Source organism: Nannospalax galili, unplaced genomic scaffold, assembly GCF_000622305.1.
Source record: "Nannospalax galili isolate Female #2095 unplaced genomic scaffold, S.galili_v1.0 scaffold715, whole genome shotgun sequence".
Lineage (NCBI taxonomy): Eukaryota > Metazoa > Chordata > Mammalia > Rodentia > Spalacidae > Nannospalax > Nannospalax galili.
In genome coordinates this window covers 268682-278440 of record NW_008335660.1, presented here as the reverse complement: position 1 = coordinate 278440, position 9759 = coordinate 268682, and positions in this window count along the sequence as shown.

The window sequence follows — 9759 nt, the reverse complement described above, 5'->3', positions numbered from 1 at the left end:
CCCTGACCTGAGAGTACCAGCCTCTCCAAATCTCAGAAACAGAGGAAAAGAGCCAAAGAAGAGGATACAATACCCCAGTTCCCATCCCGCCCCTAACCCCCTTGTATTCCCCCAGTTCCCATCCTGCCCCTAAACCCTTGTATTCCCCCAGTTCCCATCCTGCCCCTAACCCCCTTGTATTCCCCCAGGTCCCATCCTGCCCCTAACCCCCTTGTATTCCCCTCCTTGCCCTTTTCTTATGAGCCCTCAGGGTCTGGAATGATAGAATATTCGAACCTCAGGAAAGCCATGAGTTTCATTAGAGAAGGCCATAAAGGCATAAACCCACCAGTGGCCAAACCTCTCTAAATTATAAAAGTACAAAGCCCCACCCCCCCTGTGACCTAATGGTTATAGATTAGAGGCCCACCTGGAGCCCACCTGTCTCCTCTAGGGCCGCAGATAACACGTCTGCCAGTTTCTGAGGAAATAATCTTAAGAAGATGACCCTCAATCACTCCAAGGACACCAAACCAGGACACTAACTCAACTCCCCACTAAGGGCAGCTGTGTCCCACAACCCTGGTATAAAAACACCGTTTTCTTTGTCTAGTTGTAGAAGCGTGGTTCCCACAGACAGCCTCTACCTCTCACTGTATCTTCTTTGAATAAAGGAAGAATATACTGCTTGCCTGTTGCAGGTCTGGCTCTGGTTTTTGTCTTCTAGTTTTCTATCTTTCATTTTATTCTCCAAAAATCTAACAATGGTGTCCTGGTCATTCAGGTCTGATCAGGTGGGAAACCTGTGGGGTGCTCATAGTTAGATGGCTAGGCAGACATCTTATGATTTGGCTGAGGAATATGTTTTACAGTGTGGGTTGTCTCTTCTAGGGACTGGCTGTCTGTGTACAGTAGCCTGGGCCACTAGGGGTCAGGATGCTATCATTAGAGAATGGAATTCTCCACAGTGGCATCACTGCCATAAGACAGATCACAGCCAGAGCTTGTGAACATGAACTCTTTCTGGCTTTGCTCTGAAGCAGAAGCAGTCTTGTTCTCAGAAGAGCTCAGCACAGCCATCCATCTCACAATGAGTCCACAGCACTTATTTTAGAGTTAGCAGAAATGAAAATTGTAAAATGGTTTAAAAAATAATAGTTTTGCTGGGCATGGTGGCACATGACTTTAATCCCAGCTCTTGGGAGGCAGAGGCAGGTGGATCTCTGAGTTCAAGGCTAGCCTGGTCTATGTACTGAGTTCCAGGCCAGCTGGGGCTACAGGGAGACCCTGTCTCAAAAAGACTGGAAAAAAGTAATAATAGCTTTTACAATTACATATTATCTTTATTAAAATTGTAATTAAACAATTAAAATTACAAAAAACCATCTGGGCATGGTGGCACATGCCTTTAATCCCAGCACTCTGGAGGCAGAGACAGGCAGATCTCTGTGAATTCAAAGTCTGCCTGGTCTACATAGTGAGTTCCAGGCAAGCTGGGGCTACAAGGAGACCCTGTCTCAAAAACAAACAAACAATCAGTCAAACAAACAAACAAACAAACAAAAACCATGTATTCATACATATAAAATAAAAATAAATATATCAAAAAAATTTTAAAGTGTGTGTGTGTCTGTGTCTGTGTGTCTGTGTGTCTGTGTGTGGGTATGTGCAAATAGTGAGGTACCCACTGGAGGCCAAAAGGGGAGCTAGGATCCATGAACTGCAGTTAGACAGTTGTGAGCCACCCAACATGAGTGGCTGGGAACCGAACTCTGGTCCTCTGCAATAGCAGTCCACGCTCTTAACCACTGCATCACCTCTCCAGCCCTGAATCGGGTATTTTTAAGGTTCTGTTACAACTTTCTACTGAAACCCAAGGAGAGAAAATAAGGAAATCTCCCAGCAATAATGTTTTCTGTTTACTTATTCTTCTCCTTGGTGAGGCTCCTGCTCCCCCAGGAAATCTGTGGAAAAGGTTTGTTTCCTTAGAGACTAGGCTCTGAGGAACTTACTCATTTAACAAACAATGAGTGTACACTATGATTATCATTCCATGTACTGAGGGCATGCCAATAAATAAAACCTATGACAAAAATCAAACATCCAAGCTGTCAGTTAATGCAAAAGTAAGTGAATTTTCTTTTTTTTCCTCTTGAGACAAGGTCTCACTATGTAGAGCTGGCTGGCCTGGAACCTGGTGTGTAGATCAGCACTTGGAATACTGCAACAGAAAGACCATGAACTTGAGGCCAGTCTGGGCTACACTAGACTCTGTCTCCAAAACAAAAGAAGACAAAATATTTCACTCATCCATTAGACAAACATAGGACCACAGAGCAATAGTTTTCACTATTACAGGTATTATACATCACTGAATAACCAATGTACATAATAAAATGTCTGCCAAAACTGCCAAACTTCACACATGCACACCCTGAGAAGCACTGCCTCAAAAATAACTCATAATTTTCATTCCTTTGAAGGAAAATTTAAGATATACCAGGTTGGAGAGCCACAGATGATTCAGCAGGTAAAAGTGCTTTCAACACAGGCCTGATGACTTGAGTTTGGTCCCTGGAACCTATGTGAAAGGCTGACTGAGATGGCACTATAATTCCAGCACTCCACAGCAACATGAAAGGCAGAGACAGGAGAACTGCCCAGGAGCTCACAAGGCTAGTATGGCGGGCGAAGTACAGTGGCCGAAAGAACAAGAGAGCCCCTGCCTCGGGGAGGTGGAACAAGACAACTGACTCCCAAAGAGCTGTCCTCCGACCTCCTCACGAAGGCCATGACATGTGTATACCTGCACTCACACACACAAACACACATACACACACCACACATACATACGTCATACACACATACAAACATCTTTAAAGTATTTTTTTTAATCTACCAGGTTCTTCCCAAGAGCACATGTGCAGGCAGACATACAGAAAGCCTTTATCATTTTCTGAAAACTAAACTCCACAAGCCGATCTTGAACTCACATTTGAATTTACTGAAAATAGCATTCTCTGTGTTTAGGAATCCCAAAGTCATGTGACCTCAACTATTTTCCCATGGTAGTTTTAACGTTTTTATTATGTTTGTTTTCTGTGTATGCATGTGTGTGTGCACACTTGCATGCTGCAGCACATATGTGAAAATCGGAGGACAAACTTGCAGGAGTCGGTTTTTATCTTTCTATCACGTGGAACTCAAGGAATGAAGGTCTTCAGGCTTGGTGGCAAGCACCACTCCCTGCCCTGCCATCCTGTCAGCCCCCATCAACTCTTCAGTGTGGCTGCTAGGGCTCTGAACTCAGGCTTGCAAGCACTTAAAGCATCGAGCTATCTCCTAGGCCCTCTACATTTTTTTTTTTTCAAATTGCTGTTGAACACATTACTTCCTAAGATAAAGGAATCTCTATGTATGTTCAGTATTTTTTTCAGAATAAAGAACACTATTCAGCCAGCCACGGTGGTTTACTCCTATAGTCAGCAACAGTTTTAAGGCTGGGGCAGAAGGGTCTCTGAGAATTAGAGACTAGTTTGAGCTTTTTAGTGAGGCCCATCCTGGGCTACAGGGTGAGACCCTGTCTCCAAAAAAAAAGACAAGGTAACCAGACATGGTGGCGCATGCCTTTGATCCCGGCACTTGGGAGGCAGAGGCAGGCGGATCTCTGTGAGTTCAAGGCCAGCCTGGTCTACATAGTGAGTTCCATGACAGCTGGGGCTAAAGGGAGATCCTGCTTAAAAAAAAAAAAAAAAAAAAAAAAAAAAAAAGACAAGTAAATGAACAGCAACAAGAAAAAATATTGCTAAGCAGAAAAGAAATCTATATATAAAAGAACATGTACTGCATACAGAGTGTCAATTGTACAGATTATGGCCAACAGTGAGAGAAAAAAAGAATCATCTTTTCCCTTCTCTCATAATCTCTCTCTCTTTTACTCTGTGTGTATGTATGTGTATGTATGTGTGTATGTGTGTGTATGTATGTGTGTATATGTGTATGTATGTGTGTATGTGTGTGTATGTCTGTGTGTATATGTGTATGTATGTGTGTATGTGTGTGTATGTCTGTGTGTATATGTGTATGTATGTGTGTATGTGTGTGTATGTCTGTGTGTATATGTGTATGTATGTGTGTATGTGTGTGTATGTCTGTGTGTATATGTGTATGTATGTGTGTATGTGTGTGTATGTATGTGTGTATATGTGTATGTATGTGTGTATGTATGTGTGTGTATGTGTGTGTATGTGTATGTGTGTGTATGTGTGTATGTATGTGTGTATGTGTATGTATGTGTGTGTATGTATGTGTATGTGTGTGTACGTATGTGTGTGTATGTGTGTACGTATGTGTGTGCATGTATGTGTGTATGTGTGTGTATGTATGTGTGTACGTATGTGTGTGTATGTGTGTATGTGTATGTATGTGTGTGCATGCATGTATGTATGTGTGTGCGTGTATGTATGTGTGTATGTATGTGTGTGTATGTGTATGTATGTGTGTATGTGTGTGTATGTATGTGTGTACGTATGTGTGTATGTGTGTATGTGTATGTATGTGTGTGCATGCATGTATGTATGTGTGTGTGTGTATGTATGTGTGTATGTGTGTGTATGTGTGTATGTACGTATGTATGTGTGTATGTGTATGTATGTGTGTGTATGTATGTGTATGTATGTGTATGTGTGTGTATGTGTGTATGTACGTATGTATGTGTGTATGTGTATGTATGTGTGTGTATGTATGTGTATGTATGTGTATGTGTGTGTATGTGTGTATGTACGTATGTATGTGTGTATGTGTATGTATGTGTGTGTATGTATGTGTATGTATGTGTATGTGTGTGTATGTGTGTATGTACGTATGTATGTGTGTATGTGTATGTATGTGTGTGTATGTATGTGTATGTATGTGTATGTGTGTGTATGTGTGTATGTACGTATGTATGTGTGTATGTGTATGTATGTGTGTGTATGTATGTGTATGTATGTGTATGTGTGTGTATGTGTGTATGTACGTATGTATGTGTGTATGTGTATGTATGTGTGTGTATGTATGTGTATGTATGTGTATGTGTGTGTATGTGTGTATGTACGTATGTATGTGTGTATGTGTATGTATGTGTGTGTATGTATGTGTATGTATGTGTATGTGTGTGTATGTGTGTATGTACGTATGTATGTGTGTATGTGTATGTATGTGTGTATGTGTGTGTATGTATGTGTGTATGTGTGTATGTGTGTGTATGTGTGTATGTACGTATGTATGTGTGTATGTGTATGTATGTGTGTATGTATGTGTGTGTGTGTGTGTGCGCACAGCATGCACGTGAAAATCAGAGGAAATCTGCCAGAATCAGTTCTCTCCTTGTACCATGTAGGTTCCAGGAATCAAACTCAGACGATCATGCTTGGCAGTAAAGCACCTTTACCTGCCTAGCCACCACTGGCCCTCATGCTCTCTTTAGAAACCATTCCAAATCCAGGAGCATTCAGAGCCCTCTTCTGTCCTCCGTGGGCACTGCATGCCTTGGGTGTACTTACACACATGCAGACAATATACTCATATACATAAAAAATAATAAAAATAATAAGTACTTCTTTTAAAGTCCTCAGAACTCCGCCTGCACCCATGGGCCAAAACAGAGACACATCATATGCACACAGTAATAAAAGAAACATCCAAATTATGACTTGAGAAAAATTAAAATATTTTAAAACATCCTGTTTGGAGGGAAGTTGAAAATCTGCTTGTAATAGGAAAACCAGAAGCTGTCTACTAGCATATCAGCTGCGGATAAAATGAAAATCTGCATCTTAATGAGGTAACATTCCTAATCCTAGTACGCAACAAAAATAAACTGTTAGCTGAATAGAACAGGGGCATGCCTCAGTGAGGCCAAAATGTTTGAATAGATTGATTACTGATACATGCTATTGCAAAAACAAAATTACTACGTACACAAAAACAGCAAAACCAGGCAAGGTAGTGCATGTCTGTCTTCACAGCACTCAAAAGGCTGAGGCATAGGTGAGTTGGAGTCCAGCCTGGGCTACCTAGAACCCTGACTCAAAGACACAAAACAAAAGGTAGGCCAGGTATGGTGGTGTATGCCTCTTTTGCCAGTACTCTGGAAGCAGAGGCAGGCAGATCTCTTTGAGATCAAGGACAGCCTGGTCTACATAGTTAGTTCCAGGCAACCTGGAGCTATATTATGAGACCCAATCTAAAAAAATAAAAAATAGTAGCCGGGCATGGTGGTGCACGCCTTTAGTCCCAGCACTTGGGAGGCAGAGGCAGGCAGATCTCTGTGAGTTCAAGGCCAGCCTTGTCTACAAATTGAGTTCCAGGCCAGCTGGGGCTACAGGGAGACCCTGTCTCAAAAAGACCAAAAAAAAATAATAATAATAAAACAAAATAAAAAAAAAAATTTAAAAAGCAATTATAGAAGAAACTATAATCAAAAAGAAGAAAATATAAATCAAACACTATGCAATTCTGACTCACTCATGAAACGTTATGAAAATCTGTATGCTTTACATAAATGGCCTATTCTGTAGCCAAAGCTCCTGTCCACGTTAAAATCTTATTTGTGATCAGATACTAGAAAGGGTATGGATGTTGACACACGTAACTACAGAAGTTTAAGATATATTAGCTGACATGCCAAAAGACACTAACATGACACACCAGGGTCCTCCAATACCAGGATGCTTTGGCTTTGGATTTTAACCTACCTACCTAACAGAAATGTAACAAAATACTCTAATTTCCATACCTTAATCTCTCTCAGAAGAAAGCCTGTGTCAGTCACTCTTAACAGTTGTAGTCTGGGGTCAATGACAGATAATAGTAATCCTCAGATCCAGTTCAGTGTCCCAATTTCATTTGGACATAAGACAGATGTGCTATCACTCCTTTTATTACAACTCCACTGACAGTGGTCCAAAGACATCAAGAATAAAATAAGAAGGTGACTAAAGCCTAGATAGCATGCCTGGAATGCCACATCAAGTTATCAATATCTACCACAGTTCCCCAAAGAAGATGCTTACTTAGATCCACAAAGACTGGGCTGTTTATATCTATCATGTATCTTAGTAACTACCTTTTCAAAAAGCATTCCTAGTGACGGGTGTGGTGGCACATGCCTTTAGTCCCAGCACTTGGGAGGCAGAGGCAGGTGGATCTCTGTGAGTTCAAGGCCAACCTGGTCTATGTAGTGAGTTCAGGCCAGCTGGGGCTACAGGGAGACCACCTCAAAAAAAAAAAAAAAAGGCTCACCAGTTGAGAGCACTTACTTAGTCAGGAGTGGTGGCACACACCTTTAATCCCGGCACTTGGGAGGCAGAGGCAGGTGGATATTTGAGAGTACTTGCTATTCTTGCAGAAGATAAGTTTGGTTCCCAGCATCTACATGGTGACTCACAACTGTCAGTAACACCAGTTTCAGGGGATCCAAATGCCCTTTCTGGCCTCCACGTAAATGCAGGCAAAACAGTTTTACATATAAAATAAATGAATTTTTAAAAGGGATTCTTTACAGACACATGAAATGTTTTATCTGATACAAAAAGCATGTAAAGATTATTACAGTGTTTACTGCACATGTAAAAGCCTCTGTGAACACAGGACTCCATCTTCTTTGTTTGCCTGTTTTCCCATGGCATCCATGCATAGCAAATGTCTATAAAATGAAAGAAAACATGTAACAGTAAGTTTCACGGAACAGTCCCCAAATTGGAAACAATTGTGTTAAATACTGTACTTCTCAAAAGAAAGTAGATCATTTGCTAAAACTAGAAGCTTGTAATCAGTGGTATATGTTGTAACTAACCAACAGTAGAAAATGAGAAAATAACCATTTATTTTATTGTTGCTGTTGTGTTTTGGTTTTGGTTTTATTGATATATCCAGGGGGTGGGGGGGACTTGTGCAGTCCAAGCTGGCCTGGAACACCCTAAGTAGCTGAGGATGACCTTAATCTCCTTACATTTCTGCCTCCACCTCACAAATACTAGTATTAAAGGGTTTACTACCATTTACTAGCAATTTAACATATCCTAGACAATAAGATCCATATTGGTTTGCTCTAAGTAACTCCTGCAATGATGGGGGAATTACTAAAGCAAGACAAAAGTTGGAGCCCCGGTGTGCTGGCACATGCTTGTAATTACAGCTACTTGAGAGGCTGAGACAGAAAGAGCACCTGCTAAGCATGTAAGACGCCCTGAGTCAATCCCTAATATCTCAAAATAAGATGCATGTTTGTAAAGAAATGGACTTTCCTCCCCAGTGCCATGGCAGAGTGAAAGGTGTAGAATTTTAGGAGCAGAAGAAACCAGTCTAGATTATTGAAACACGTGGACTCTGGTTTTGAGTAACATAAACAGCCACCAATTTATTCAAACTTCTTGTATAACTACACCCCTCGGGTGGTACTTTATGAATACCAATTGTGTTCTACATTTATGGCTTTCAAACAAGCTGCTACAGCAGCAATAACTGAAAAACATCATCATCTCTCACTGTTATGACTTTCACATACCAGAGTATAGTGGGTAAGAGAAGATTTAACTTTGTCATGATAATATTCCTCTGTTGCTGGGTATGGTGGTGTACAGTAGAAATCCTGGCACTTGAGAGGCTGAATCAGGAGGATCACTGTGAGTCTCAGGTCAACCTGGGCTACATAGCAAAGACCAACAAATAAAATAGATCAAAATGAAACACTCCTCTCAGTTTACAAATCATTCTCTACCAGTTCAATGTCTATCCACTGCTTCCTTATTTTACTGTCAGATTAACAGTTTTTTTTTAAGCCAGAGAACAATTTTATTGTTGAAAGCAAAACTGGGCAGGCAAGCTATAAATCTCAGCAGCCACTGGACAGAGGGAGAGGGATAAAAGGAAGAGAGAAACTCATTCATTTAAAATTTTATTTTATTTTTTTATGTGTATGAATGTATTGTGTGCATGTGTGTGAGCGCACTCCTGTCCTGCAATGCCCACAGAGGTCCGAAGGTGTTGGATTCCCTGGAACTGGAGTTACAGACGGTTGTTAGCCACTATGTGAGTGTTGGGTTCCAAAACCAGGTTCTCTCCAAGAGCAGTCAATGCTCTTAAGCACTAAGCCATCTCTCCAACCCCCAAAAGTAATTCTTTTAAAGATAAAGAACGAGAACATCCAGAGTGTCCGCAAAAACATGTTAAGAATTTTGGCTAGTATGTATCCAAAGAAGAAACAGCGGGAAAAGAAAAAGTTACACTTTTTGAGCTAAAACTCAGAAAACATAGCCAAATCTTTTATTCCCAAAGAGGTAGGGATAGGGCTTTCCAAGGCCTTCTCCTGTCATACCATTTAATGCCAGTAATGCCATCAGCCCCATCCCCTCGAGTGTAGCTTCTTTTGGGAAAAGCTGTTCCTGCTTTACTAGACACTATAGACTATGTTCTAAGTTATTACACTGAGTGGGTAAACATTTGGAGGACAAAGATTTTACACATTCCCACTAAGAAGGAAGAATTTAAAAACACACCACTGTTCTATTCAGCTGTCTGAAAACTCAGATATTGTACACAAATCAACTGAAAATCTTCAAATACAGTTGAGAACAAACAGTACTGCTGGGTGTGGTGGCACAGCCTCTAATCCCAGCACTCAGCACTGAGAGGGCAGAGGCAGGTGGATCTCTGTGAGTTCAAGGCCAGCCTGGTCTACACAGCGTGTCACAGTCCAGACAGGGCTGCATAGTTAGACCGTGTTTCAAAAATACTTCT